Raw genomic sequence first — 15,103 nt, 5'->3', positions numbered from 1 at the left:
TTGTAGGTCTCCCAAACCCACCGTTGCAGTTCTGTTTGTGAGGAAGCTTCTCACGTAGTCGTGTGTTTTCTTTCCGCAGTTGGTGGCGTTGATGCCTTCCATGATTGCTGCGTGGGATACGTTGTCGAAGGCCCCTTTGATGTCCACGGCCATGACTACGTTTTTCCCTTTGCTTGGCATTGTTTCTAGTACTTCTTCTTTGAGCTGAAGCAGCACGTCTTGGGTCGATAGATGTTCCCTGAAGCCGAACATGGTGTTGGGGTACCATCCTCCGTCTTCTAGGTGTCTTTGTACTCTTTTAGTGATGATTCTTTCGAAAAGCTTGCCCAGACACGATGTTAGCGAGATAGGTCTGAGATTTTCTGTCTGCAGTTTTTTGCCTGGTTTGGGTATCATAACGACTTCCGCGTGTTTCCACTCTTTCGGAACCGTTCCCTCTTTCCAGAGTTTGTTTAAGTATTTTGTGAGCTGTTCTACCGCTTCATCGCTGAGATTTCTTATCAACGAGTTCTGGATCTTGTCCGCCCCCGCTGCCGTGTTCTTTGTCGTTGCCCTTATGGCTTGAATAACTTCTTCTCTTGTTATCGGTTTGTCCATGTCCTGGTTTTCTTTCCCTTGGTATTCTCCTTGGTAGGCTTTCACCTGTTCTTTTCCGTAGCATTTCTCTTTTACTGCTTGGATTAGGTGCTCCTCCGTCCCTTCGTATTGGTGGATCAGTCTTTGTATCGATTTGTTACTTTCTGCTTTGTTCTTCGATGGGTCCATGAGCTTCCTTAGTATTTGGCACGTTCTGGCCGTGCCTAGGGTGCCATTCAGTGTTGTGCTGAATTGTTGCCATCCCTGTCTAGCCAGTTGTGTTGCGTATTCCTCCGCTCGCTGGGTGATTTCTGCTATCTTCTTTTTTAGTTTCCTGTTAAGCTTCTGTTTCTTCCAGCGTTTGGTCAGGCTTTTCCTTGCCTCCCATAGGCCGAGGAGTCGTTTGTCTACCTCTGGTGCCTGTTCTGTGCGGTTAACTTCTTTGGTATATGTATCTCTTATTTGTTTAAGTTGTTGGCTCCATTCTTCTAAAGACGTGATGTCGCCTTTGATGCTTTTGCAGTGGGTGCGGAAAGCGTCCCAGTCTGTCAGTCTTGCCTTGCCTATTTTCCTTCTGATGCTTTCGGCTTCAATGCCACAATGGCCACTCTGATTATAAAGTGGTCGCTGCCTAGGTTCTCCTGTGTGTTTTCCCACTCTGCTTGTTTAGCTCCTCTGACAAAGGTTAGGTCGGGACACGTGTCTACGCTTACGCTGTTGCCTTGCCTTGTGGGTTGGCTCTCATCCGTAAGTAGCTCGCAGCCTGTGTTTTCTGCTGCTGTACATATGCTCCGCCCTTTTATGTCCTCTTTTTTTGCTGCCCCATTGCGGGCTTTTCGCGTTGAAGTCTCCTGCTATAACTAGGGTGTTCTGCCCTGCAAGTTTCTTTGCCTCCGCGAAAAGCTTGATGAAGTCTCCCCTGTTTTTAGGTGGGCTATATATGTTTATAACAAAGGTGCTTTTTGTTTTCTTTTTCCTTTTGGGAATTATTTCAGTTATCACGTGTTCTAGCTGTGTGTCTGCTATTTCCCCATGATTTATTGCTGTTATTTTGTCGCTAATGAGTGTTGCTGTTTTCCCTTTTTCCTGGCATGAGTAGCCTCTTAGGGTTGGAGTACAGTTTGTTTCTTGTAATAAGATTAGGTCTGGTGGGGTTCCCCTAGTGCTAATGAATTGCTGCAGGAGCCCCTGCTTGCGCCTGTAGCCCTTGCAGTTCCATTGCCAAATCTCTAGTTGTTGTCCTCCTGCCATGTTGCTGTGTTGCAGCTACTATTGTTCCCTTGGGTTTCTGTACCGAACCTCCGCTCATTAAAGAGGCGGTCTCTGGCGTCGTTTAGTGTTCTCTGTGTTGTTTGATTTTTAACGTAATTACGGAAGCTCTGGTCTTGCAAAGCTATCTTCTGGCTTAGTTGTTGCATTTGTTGCTGCATTTGTTGTTGCATTTGCAGCATGAGTGTTTTTAGGTCTTCCCCTGCCGTGTTTGTCTCCCCCATGTTTTGTGGGTTCTCTATAGTTTGTGGTGGTGGTGTTGCCGTTCTCACTGGTGAGAAACCTGTTCTCCGTATCTCCTGTAGTTCTGCGATTAAGTCGCTGATCTGCTTTCTTAGCTGCCTATTCTCCTTTCTTATGTTGTTGATTTCTGCTCTTAGGCTTTCGTTTTCTGCCTTGGTGTCTGTTGTGTTGTTTTCCTCGTGCGGAGCAAAAAGTATTTTGGGAGAGCCGCCTCCCCAGCTTACCTTAACTCCGCCGCTTTTCTTCTGCTGCGTTTGCTGCTGGCTGGCCGTGGTCTGGCTCGCCTCGCCTCGTCCCCGGCTCTGGCTCCGGTCCCGGCTCTGGCTCCGGTCCCGGCTGCGGCTGTTGCTGCGTCCCCTGGACTCGCTTCCGTAGTCAGGTTGTTTCTCCTGGTCCTCGTTCCGGAACCAGCGTGGTCGTCGTCCTCCATTTCTGCCTTGGCTGCGGCCGCGTTGCTGCTGACCCCAGGCTCGTAGCTCTCCGAATGATTTTAGTCGCTGTGTGCATTCCCTTGCTCCTGTGACGTGGGAGCCCTTGCACACGAGGCACTTCGGTACGCATTGGTGCTGCGTCTCCGGATTTGCTTGGCCGCATTGCCTGCACGCCTTGCTTTCCGGGTTTGGGCATACATCTGCTCGATGCCCTTGCTGGTAGCAGTTGTAGCATATCTGCCTCGTTGGTCTATATGGGTGGCACCACATCTCTCCCCCGTAGAGCAGGACTTGCTTGGGAAGGATTGGGCCGCTGAAGGTAATGACTGCTGTGCTGGATCTCCCTAGCATTCGTGCCGCCAAAATCTTCACTCCGTGCGTTCTTGTCCTTAGGTTGGCCTTTAATTCTTCTGGGGTTCCCGGGTCTACCCCGTGGATGACTCCCCGTAGCGTTCCCTCCGGCGCCGCCACGTGTGCCGTGACTTGGTAGCTTCTTCCACCGAAGTTGAGCTGCGCTATGTTTCTGACTTGTTTGGCTGTCTCTTCCTTATTCGTGCTGACGATTATGATGTTCGAGCCGTTGCGCAGCCGGATTATAAGGTCTTCTGCCTTGCATCCATGACCGGTGGCTGCAACCACCGCTCGCGCCACTTGGTGTGTTTGCAGCTCTCGCACTGCTAGTCCCTTTGGCCTCAGGATCACCTTTAAATCTTCTTTCGGTAGGGGAGGGAGTCTCCTCTTCGGCGCTCCTTCCCTCTCGCCTTGCTTGGTTGTGCTTTGTTTGTCTCCTGTGCTTTTCCCTCCGCTTGAGGGGCTCGGATCCCCCGTCACGTGGCCTGCCGTCGCTTCCTGGCTCTTCCGTATTTTCTTGTGCCGCCGTTGCGACATGGCTACTGTGCAGTCTGAGTCCGAATCGTATTTGCGACTCGCCTGCGCTGTTTTTGTTAGGGTGCTGCCTCCCGGGATTTGGGTGTTCACCGTCGGGCCCTGTACGTGGGATCCCCCGGCGGTGGCGTCTCGTTGGTCTTCCTCCATTCTTTCTTAAGTCTTGTTGGTGTTTTCGTGACCGCTGGACTGCCATCACTACAACGTGACATCTGGTGGAGGTGCTGGGTAGCCTCCCAGGTTCCTTAGACCCCCTACAAGTCGTGACGCCAGCCCTCTGAGTCATCTACCGCAGGATCTGAGTCCAGTCCACCGCGCAAGCCGACGCCTTCAAGGGGACGCACCTGAGTTCGGGATTCTGCCGGACCCTACCCGAAAGCGAAAGCCAGCAGCAACGTCAACCATGAGCTTGCCCCAGACGATGACTCCAATCATTCTTCAGCAGCCCCGGGTGCCACCGACCTTCGACGCTTCGCCTGGCGCCGACCCCGAAGAATGGCTGGAACAGTTCGACCGTGCGGCTACCTTCAACAACTGGGACGATGCCACAAAACTTAGGTACGTCTTCTTCGCTTTGGAGGGACCAGCAAGGATCTAGTTTGAGAATGAGGAAGCTAGCCTCACGAACTGGGAAACCTTCAAGGAGCAGCTTCTAAAGACCTTCACGAACGTCATGCGAAAGGAGAGAGCACAGCAGCTGCTACAGTCTCGCGTACAACACCCAAACGAGACCATTTCAGTGTACTGTCGCGCTCAATATGAGTTGCAACGCGCGGTCATCGACCGGGGCTCGTTCCGTGGCGTGCCTCCTCCAAACAGTCGCTCGGAATTCTGGGAGAAACTGCTGTTCCAAGAAACAACAGCACCCCCGCTCAGGAAAAAGTTCCTCCCAGAATTCCGAGCGACTGTTTGGAGGAGGCACACCACGGAACGAACCCCGGTCGATGACCGCGCGTTGCAACTCATATTGAGCGCGATAGTACACTGAGGAAATGAAGCGTCTCTTCCGGCGTGCCGACGCAAACATGAAGGAAGAAGAAAAAGTAAAGCTGCTCATGCGAGGAGTTAAGAGCAGATCTTTGCCGGCCTCGTCCGCAACCCACCGAAAACTGTCGCGGAATTTGTAGAAGAGGCATCCACGATGGAAAAAACTCTTGATGCCCGAGCCCGCCAGTATGACCGCAAGCAGCGCGTTTTCTCAACAAGCTGCTTGGACACCGCTAACAACAATGACCTGCGGGACGTTATACGTCAAGTTGTGCGAGAGGAGCTCCGACGAATGCTGCCAACGGCAACGCAGCCGCAACTTTCATCGCTCACTGACGTGATCCGGGATGAGGTTCAACAGTCTTTGGGTGTGACGCCGAGAACGACGCAGCCTCTGCAGCCCACAGCCATGACTTACGCCGCAGCTGTGCGCCGTCCTGCACCTCCACGACGGGACCCAAGCCACTATCGCCCTCAGCCAGCTGCGTTGGACCGCCGCCCTCTCGCCCCAACCCTCCCGTCCTACGAGCGCCGGACACAGCCGAGGAAATGCGACGAGTAGAGAACTCCCGACCAGCGCCGCCCACTATGCTTCCACTGCGGCGAAGCTGGTCACGTCCTCCGGCACTGCCCATACAGAAGACTGGGCATCCGAGGGTTCTCTTACGACACCCCACGACCCCGACCCGGCCAGCGACGAGCCGAAATCGAGTTCTTGCGTCGGGAAGGATGCTCATCGCCGAGCTGCCTATCACGTTCCCCGTCGCCATCTTCACCGCGCTTTGTATCTCCTAGCCGAGGTTACGCGATGCGTGGACGCTCCCCCAGCCCTCGAAGGTTAAACTGAAAAAAGCAGTCTCTGGAGGTGAGGTTGCTTCTGAGCGCGAGAACAAAGATCCTCCATCGACGAAAACGCAAGACCATGCCTCAACTACGACTACACCGACGACGGCGACGACGACGCGGCCAGACTTGAACCTTATACCACCGCCCAGAGAAGTAACGTCGGAATACGCCCACCGCAGTCTCACTGCCCGACGAAGCCGAGACCGTACACTGAATAAAAACGTCCAATACGAAAACGCGAACAAGTGACCTTGAAGTTATTGTTGACGATCACGCGGTTACGGCCTTGGTGGACACCGGAGCTGACTACTCCGTCATGAGTGGGCCGCTCGCTGTCCGACTCAGGAAGGTAACAACAACTTTGGATGGCCCGCTGATCCGCGCCGCAGGTGGCAACCTGATTACGCTGTCCGGACGCTGCACCGCGAGAGTTACTGTAAACGGGAGAACCTATGCTACAACCTTCCTGATCCTACAGCAGTGCTCGCGAGACGTGATTTTGGGAATGGACTTCCTGAATGAACATCGAGCGATCATCGACTTTGGATCTAAGTCGATCAAGCTTTCCACGGACAAAGCCATACCTCCTGCGACGAGCGCGACTCATCTAAGGTATGACGATCGCTTTCCTCGACGAGCTGGCAGACATCAGAGACATATTTGCCCTACCCGACCAACCCGTAGAACCATCTGACCAAGGCCATCAACCAACGTTTGATATCAACCGAGCATTACCACGGAGCAGACAAGACCAAATACGCAGTCTTCAAAAGTACAGCGATTGTTTCTCATCAGCATCGAATGTGCGACGAAGGCGGCTTGCTAAGCACCGCATTGTCACAAGACGTACACGCCCGACCACTGCGACAGAGCCCCTACCGCGTATCGCCGCTAGAACGCCAAGCTATCCGCAAGCAAGTTGAGGAAATGCTTCGTGACGACGTCACACAGCCATCGAGAAGCCCCTGGGCAGCACCAGTCGTCCTAGTGAAAAAGAAAGACGGCACCCTTCGCTTTTGCATCGATTACCACCGTCTGAAGAGCATTACGAAGAAGGATGTCTACCCCCTCCCCCGCATCGACGATACATTGGACCGGCTGTGCAACGCTAAATACTTCTCATCGATGGACCTGAAGAGCGGCTACTGGCAAATTGAAGTCGACGAAAGAGATCGCGAGAAGACTGCGTTCATTACATCAGATGGACTCTTCGAGTTCAAGGTGATGCCATTCGGCCTCCTCTGCTCTGCCCCAGCAACATTCCAGCCTTACAGTCCCCTCCTGTGCTCGGGCACTTTGATGAAAACGCCGAAACCGAAATCCATACCGACGCAAGCAGTGTGGGCCTGGGAGCGATCCTCGTTCAAAAAAGTGGTAAACAGGAGAAAGTTATCGCGTACGCAAGTCGTGCACTGTCGAAAGCGGAAGCCAACTATTCGAAGACAGAGAAAGAATGTCTCGCCATTATTTGGGCCACTTCCAAATTTCGACCCTACCTGTACGGACGACCATTCAAGGTTGTGAGCGATCACCATGCTCTGGGCTGGTTTGCCAATTTGAAGGATCCCTCCGGCCGCCTTGCTCGTTTCAGCTTGCGTCTTCAAGAATTTGACATAACTGTAGTCTACAAATCTGGCCGCAAGCATTCCGAGGCAGACTGCTTGTCCCGAGCCCCCGTCGACGCAGCACCGGAAGAGGAAGACGACGACGCTTTCTTAGGACCGGTAAACGCGAGCAGTTTCGCACAGCAGCAGAGCTCGGATCCTGAGTTGCAAAGCCTAGTTGCTTATCTGAAAGGAAAGACCGCATCGCCTCCCCTAGTGTTCAAGCACCAACTGTCGTCCTTCGTCGTTCACAATAATGTCCTCCTGAAGAAGCACTTCGCGCCCAACAGGACAGTGCATCTTCTTGTCGTGCCCGGCAAATCTCAGGCAAGAAATTATGCAGGCATGCCATGATGAGCCGACTGCAGGGCATCTCGGGATTGCTCGCACGTTGCACCGCATCCAGGAGAAGTACTATTGGCCGCGGCTAGCTGCCGATGTTTCCCATTACGTGAAAACGTGCCGTGAGTGTCAGCGACGCAAAACGCCTCCGACAAGACCAGCCGGACTCCTGAACCCCATACCACCTCCAACTAAGCCCTTTCAGCAAATTGTGATGGACCTCCTCGGCCCCTTTCCGACTTCATCATCGGGTAAGAAATGGATCATTGTGGCCACAGACTACATGACCCGATACGCCGAAGCAAAAGCGTTGCCTAATGGTACCGCAAGAGAAGTCGCTAAATCTTTTGTCCAATAAATTCTCCAGCCACACGGCGCCCCCGAAATGCTCATCACGGACAGAGGAACGGCATTTACAGCGGAGCTGACGCAAGCCATTTTAAACTACAGCCAGAGAAGCCATCGGAGGACAACTGCCTATCATCCACAAACCAACGGACTCACAGAGCGTCTGAACAAGACCATCGCAGACATGCTCTCCATGTGCATCGACGCCGAACACAAGACGTGGGACTCCATTCTGCCCTACGTGATCTTCGCCTATAATACTGCCGCCCAGGAGACAACCAGGTTTACCCCTTTCCAGCTGGTGTACGGCAGGAAGCCCACGACAACACTTGAGGCAATGCTCCCGCACGTTTCCGACGAAGACAGCCTCGACGTCGCCGCCTACCTTCATCGCGCCGAGGAAGCCCGAAGGCTTGCGCGGCTTCGCATTCAAGACCAGCAGCACACCGACGCCCGACGCTACAATCTGCGCCGACGAGACACGCATTGCAAGTCAGGTGATCGTGTTTGAATATGGACGCCAGTTCGCCGCCGTGGATTGAGTACAGGGTTCCGAACAGGGTTCTCCGTCGCATCGGTGACCTCGACTATGAAGTCATCCCCGACGGCACGACAGCATCTCAGCGACGCCGCACACGCCCGGAAGTATACATGTCGTACGCCTGAAGCCATATTATGAACGCTAAAAGACTCGAAGTTTGCATTATCCATGTTTATTTTCATTTTAAAGCATCGAGACGATGCTTCTTTGGAAGGGGGGTAATGCCACGCATCATTGTAGTGTTTGTTCGTTCACACTCAAGGCTGCAGGAAAGGGTCGTTATCACTTTTGTTCGGGACGCGAGAAGCGATCAGACTAATCTCGATTGATCGCAGCCATGAAAGGCTGCATCTAGGTTTTTCCAGATTACTCTAGATGATCTCGACCTGTTATCTCGAAGTTTCCTTGCCGGCTTTAAATTGAACGATGCCGTGAGCAGCCAGTATTCGTAGTTCGACGACTGACGAGCACGTTTGTTGCTTACGCCGCCGCCGAGTGATTCAGATGTTTTCCAAGGCGCAAGTCAGCCCAAATAAAGAGCTTCGTTTCCAAGTCTTGTTGCTGTTTTCGTGACCTCTGGACTGCGGTCACTACAACGTGACAATATGATGTTAGACATAAAGGCTTATGATGGTTAGATGTTACTTTTTACTTGAATTGTGTAGCGGAAGCGCTCTGGCCATACTCTATGATTAAGGGACTCTGCTGTTTTGTAGTGATTTATGAAAAAAATTCGCGGGCGGTTTATACTTGCTAAGCACAAAATATTAGGCGAAACCAGAGTTTTTTGGGGTGTGCATCAACGGCACCCACCAGAAAGAGCGGACCAATTTAGTCACTTACGCGTGTCTTCAACTTTTTCAGCATCAGTGCCAATTTACCCGATGTACGCCGCGGCCTATGCTCCAGTGCTGCGTCTCCGCAGCAGTGTTATCAATGCCAACGCGGATTGCTCTGGTGGAGGGCTTCCGCCACAAAGTCTTCCACGCCGACGCATGCCTCGCACATCTCTCTGTCGTAACTGCCACATAGCTCAAAGAGCGAATATTAGTTTGATAGTTGTATTCGTAATTGAATATGATATGCAATGCAGAGCCCGAGAGTACACCGTTTACCTTGGAGCGTGTTGTGCTGCGGCAATCGAGTAGTGCTCTATGACTTTGGCCAGCGAAGGTAACCTGTTAGCGCCGCTTCGCGGCAATCTGATTAGCGGCAATATTTATTTATTCGTGGTTTGCCTACGCTGACATTCAAGGTAAAGCTTCACACCAACCGGAGGGTCGTTTTAATTTCGGGAAGTAGTGCTTTTGCGCACACAAGAAAAGAGTATGGTAGCATGAATTCCACAAAGAACACGTGTCCAGGAACGAGCTCGAGATACTTTCGGATACTTGATGTTTTGTTTCCTCTAGGCTTAGTATGAAATTTAAATTTCCTTCGGTACTACCTGAAATATATTTAACGAAGCTAAGCCTCCAGGGTGACTCAGTACTTATGGTGCTCGGGTGATGACCCGAAAGACGCCGGTGCAATCCCGGCCGCGGCGGTCGCATTTCGATGGAGGCGAAATGCTTGAGGGCCATGTGCTGTGCGATGTCAGTGCACGTTAAAGAACACCAGCTGGTCTAAAATATCCGGAGCTCTCCACAACGGCGTCCTTCGTAGCCTTAGACGCTTTGAGAATCTGAAGCCCCTAAACCAACCATACACTGAAGACTGAATCATTTCCATATATTTCAACACGAAACTTAAAGAATCTTCGGAATAATAGTACTGAAACATTCACTATGCCATGAATGGACGTATGTTTGCAGGACGGTGGAAATGCAAATCTGACAGTGCGGACCTTTTATAGATCGACTGAGCGGATCACTCAAACCGTACGTTGCAGGCCATACCTACTGGCATACTTTCGAGCCTTGACATATTTAAAAGCATGTCGCGACACAGCGTACACACGTGATTGTAGCCTGACAGGAACACCCGCCTCTGCCATTGCCGCAGAGTAAAAACGTGCTCTTTATTTCCCCTTCTTACCTTTGCCAACTTCAAGGCAGAGCCAGCATAAAAAGTAATATTGCCGAAATATATTCATTTTCTTTATAAGGTCCCTATCTCTAGGAGTAAATGAGAACTAAAGGCAACGTAAAATACGATGTCTTGAAGAACTTAGACGAAGCTGTTGATTAATTTTGTGTGTTATTGTAGCGCCCGGCGACGCTATAGAGCGCAGGCGCTGAAATCGGCGTTCCCGCGACAGAAGAAAATAAAGAACGACAGGCAGTCCGGAACTAGAAGCCTGCCACGCTGGTCGTCTCTGTCTGGTGCTCCGCTGCGACCCCGCAAAATCCTCAACAGTGCCGTGCCTTCTATCTCAGCGGCGTTCCAGCATGGCGTACTGGCAGCACCCAAGTTTCGACCCGCCGCTCCCGGCGTTCCGGCCTGCAGGCGTCGGCGGGTGGTTCGCCCAACTGGAGGCTGCGATGTACCTGAACGGCATCACCATCCAGCCGCTCAAACACGAAGTCCTTTGTGACATCCTCCCGGCCGACCTCCTGCGTCGGCTCACCTACTCTGCTTTCGGCGGCCGGCCATACGATGAGCTGCGTGCGGCCGTCTTGGCGTACTTCGGCGCCTACTACGTTCCGCCGCCGCTCTACGACGCAGCGGACCCGTTTTCGCCGCCGCCAGCCTCTGGCCCTGCACCGGCCTCGCTCGCGCCCACGCAGCCTTCATCAGAACCCGGCCCGCCTCAGCAGCCCCTCGCCGCATCGCCGCCACTCCCGTCCAGCGTCTCCAGCCCGGCTGTCTCTCTCGACGCCACACCAGGTGGGATCCGCACGAGCTCCGCCTCGCGTCCTGCTCCCACTACTATCCGACCCGCGTCTCTGGCTCTGCCTCCTTGCGCTTCAGTGGCGTTGTCGCCAGAGCCTCCTGCAGCCAAGGACGACTCTGCGGCAGCAGCCGTGCCGAGGCTTCCGGCATCTCCATCTACCTCGTCACTACCGCCAACAGCTCTGCAGGCCTCTTCTGTGAGGTTGAAGCCGTCGCCCGCTAATACCTCACCATTATAAAGGCGGTTTGGCAAATTGCCATGGGTGTTGAGGCCCGCTTTTGGGTAGGCAGAATAGAATCAAAGTGTGTGGTATACATCGAACCCCGGGATTAGAAACAGTGGGAAGAATGTGTATTAAACAAAAGGAAAGGAATTACCATTGTATCAGAATCGAAATAAGTTAAAAGTGATAAATGGGTGATGAAAGTGATAAGCCAGTGTTGCGGAGCTATATAGGTGTGACATGGCGGAGCGTATCAGCTGAATCACTGAATACAAACGAACCACTCGACACTTTGCGGCAATATATTGCATAAGTGGAGGCTTGGCAGCAGAGACGTGGACAAGAGTTCTTGGTAATGTGTGTGCGGCATTGTGCAAAACTGCCTGCGGGTAGAATGTTCAGTTCGCTCTACGTAAATGGTTTTCTAAGCTAGAGAAAAAAATGGGCATCTCTTATTACTGCGAGTGAAAGCAAATACGTGCTGTTTGCAAACTGCTGGCACTGCCAGTATAGTATGGACGACATATATTACGCGAAGAAAGGTCACCGCCTCCTGAAATGTAGCTGAAGCAGCTTCGAGCAAATATTCCACAGTGTGCTATCCTGTTTCAGCAAGCACTGTGACTGCCACTGCAAAGTTCTCCACTTCGACCTTGTTACAAGTGATGTTCTATGTCGTAATGAAGGACGTTCTTACGTAAACCTAAAAACTTCTTTTTTACAGACATTTTACTGCAGCATTTTGTTGTACTCCCCCATCTGCATTTAAGTTATTTTATTTTTTCAAAATAGTTATTACGTAGTGCGTAATGAAAGGAGAAGGGCTGGAATGTATCCTGCGTTTGTTTTTATTTTCCGTGCTTTCCACCAAGTCTCTGGCCGCTATTAACACCTAAGACTACGTACTGAACATTGTTAATAATCCACTTTAAACTTTATTTAATAAAAATGCTGCCTTTGGAGGTATCAGTACGCTGGTTGATTATATGGCTTCTATCATAGCATATTTAATGTAAATGCACTAATCTTATGAGGCCAATAAGCTTACGAAGTGAAACTTGAAAACTTCAATAGTAATTGAAGCTAGAGAAGAGAACTTGCTATTGTCTAACTTGACTAACCTTTGCAAATCAGACTAATGCTGGGTCGACACAAAAATATTGAGTGTCTCGCGAAAAATTTCGATGGTACAACGTCGTGAACTCACCACAGCATAATTTTTTCTCCGGCACCCTAATCTCTCAAGACGGCGTTTACCCAACTTACTGATCTTCACGCCCCCCCCCCCCCCCCCCCTGCCATTTGCCTGGAACATCAAAAACCTTCCAAAATCTTTACGCAACCCTTCCTTCATCCTAATTCCCATGAAGGTCTCTCCCGAATGTCTGCGGGGGCCTCGCACTGCCTGAGTAGGCCTAGAAGCTCACTCACTCAAACCTACTTAAACCTCGTCAGCCTCTTCTTCTGCCTACATTCATGATTCCGTGGCACATCCCCTGGTATGATCCGCCTCCTCATGTCGCTGCATCCTTCACATATGCCTGCAATTTATTTTTCGAAGTTCAGAGTTTATTAGAAGTAGGAGAAAACTTACAAGCAACGAAAAAAATACCTAAGGAGGTTCCAACGTTTAGCACTGCATTGGGACTTTTTTCAATAATAAGCAAATACGCCAAGGCTCTATTTTGTAAGGTCTCAATTACAGTGGAGATTACAATGGGGCAATGAAGATATCCCGATTAGACCAAATGATTATACGAAGCGCTTAGTTCTGGATGAGCGAAAGTGTGCAGAGATGAGAGTGGTATGTCTGACCTCGACGCACTCCCCGGTTGAGTCCCCCACAGTCGACGCGGACTTCCTTTTTAAGCCTTTCCGGGTCCCTTATGTTTTTCAAAAGCACTTGTTTGGATGCTTCATTTTCGCTTTTAATAGTCGCACCTCGAGGCATTTTTTTTTTCATTACAACGCTCCCAAGAAATGCGGAAATTTCTAATACCTCGTACACTTGTTGAGGATTTTCGGGGTCGCAGCGGAGCATCAGAGAGAGACGACCAGCGTGGCAGGCTTCTAGTTCCGTACTGCGTGTGCCGGGCGTGCGCTCCAAGCACGCGCTGTCGTTCTTTATTTTCTTCTGTCGCGGGAACGCCGATCTCAGCGCCTGCGCTTTATAGCGTCGCCGGGCGCTACAGGGCCCCCCGCCTAGCTGGAACGTCGGAATGTACGTGCCGACGGGGCAGAGATGGAGTAGCCACGGCAGTCATGCAGGCAGCTAGAGTAACAGTGTCCCCACGGGGTCGCTACAAGGTCCGGTAAGTTCAGGTCAGGGGCCGGGAAGAGCAGTCGGGTGGAGTGCGCCGGCTCAGGTGGACGAGCCTGGCTGCTGCGCAAGGGGCGAATGATGCAGGGTGCCGAGCTGACAACGGACATGGGAGCAGGGGAGGCCATGGTCGGGCCGTCACCGACTGTAGTGCTGCCCGTGGACACCAGTGTCGTCGGTGTGGGGACGTTGGAGCTGGTGTCGGTGGGAATCTGGCGCGCCGAGTACGTCGTCACAAGCGCTGGAGTGGGCGAAACGGCTCCGTGGAGTGACAGCAGCTGTGTTTTGACCATCGACACAACGGTGACAGCTGTGACGATGCCGGAGGAAGTTGCTAGGCTCAATGCAAGGTGCTTGGGTGAAGCGAGAGTGGAAGTCCGGAGCGACTGGCCAGTGGTGATGCGCGTGTGGGCATGGTCGGCTGTGGGTGGCTGCAAGAAGGTTGTGCCAGTGACAGGCCGTGGAGCCCAGACTGCTACATCAGACGGCTGGCTGGCAGCAACAGACACAGCTGGTGGATGGAGAGTTGCTGCACTACTCGGTGTGGACAGCTCTGCCATTCGTTCCTAAAGGTGGCTCAAGGCAGGCACCAAAGCAGACGCTTGCTGCGGCAGTGTCTAGCTGCCAGGGTCAGACTCCGAGAAGCGTTTGACAGTATAAGGGCTTGGGGTGGGGCGTCTTGGGCAGGCGGTGTGGCCGCCGGGGTAGTGGGGCTGGTATCTGACAGATGCTGCGGTGCCGGCAATCTCACTTCGCCCTTAGCACGATCGCTCAGGTCAGTGACTGACGGCTTTAGCGGAATGAGCGATGAGGCGGCAGGTGAGCGTTCGGCTGGCAGCGATGCTACGCAGTAGGGTACAGAAGTTGGCGGAATGGGGCACTCGTCGAGGAAGGGCTCGCCTGACGGCGGCACTATTGCAGATGAGAGAAGTTGCTCACCGGGCTGTGCTGCAGACGCTGTATCGTCCTTATGGGAGACGGTATGGCCGGAGGCGCTGAACAGGGTGGCGCGAGGCGCATCTGTCGCTGAGTTCGCTGACGTGGCAAACCGCGGTGGGCCAGGCACTTCAACGAGCTGCTGAGGGAATGACTGCGGACTTCGGGCCTTGGAGTCGTCGCACAGTGCTGCTAGCGTAACCGGGGTAGCAGGATGTGCTGTCGGAAGCGATGCGGCAGCGTCTGGTGCGGTCGGTGCTAAAGAAGCCGGGTCGGAGACGCTGGACTGGAGTGGCGGCGAGGCGGCGAGGGGCTGCTGAGGCGGGCCGGGTTCTGATGGAGGCTGCGTGGGCGCGAGCGAGGCCGGTGCAGGGCCAGAGGCTGGCGGCGGCAAAAACGGGTCCGCTGCGTCGTAGAGCGGCGGCGGAACATAGTAGGCGCCGAAGTCCGCCAAGACGGCCGCACGCAGCTCATCGTATGGCCGGCAGCCGAAGGCAGAGTAGGTGAGCCGACGCAGGAGGTCGGGCGGGAGGATGTCGCAAAGGACTGCGTGTTTAAACGGCTGGATGGTGATGCCGTTCAGGTACATCGCAGCCTCCAGTTGGGCGAACCACCCGCCGACGCCTGCAGGCCGGAACGCCGGGAACGGCGGGTCGAAACTTGGGTGCTGCCAGTACGCCATGCTAGGACGCCGCTTGGATAGAAGGCACGGTTCG

The sequence above is a fragment of the Amblyomma mixtum genome, chromosome 1 (assembly GCF_055824585.1).
Source record: "Amblyomma mixtum isolate Tamu chromosome 1, ASM5582458v1, whole genome shotgun sequence".
Lineage (NCBI taxonomy): Eukaryota > Metazoa > Arthropoda > Arachnida > Ixodida > Ixodidae > Amblyomma > Amblyomma mixtum.
This window is presented reverse-complemented; position numbering follows the sequence as displayed.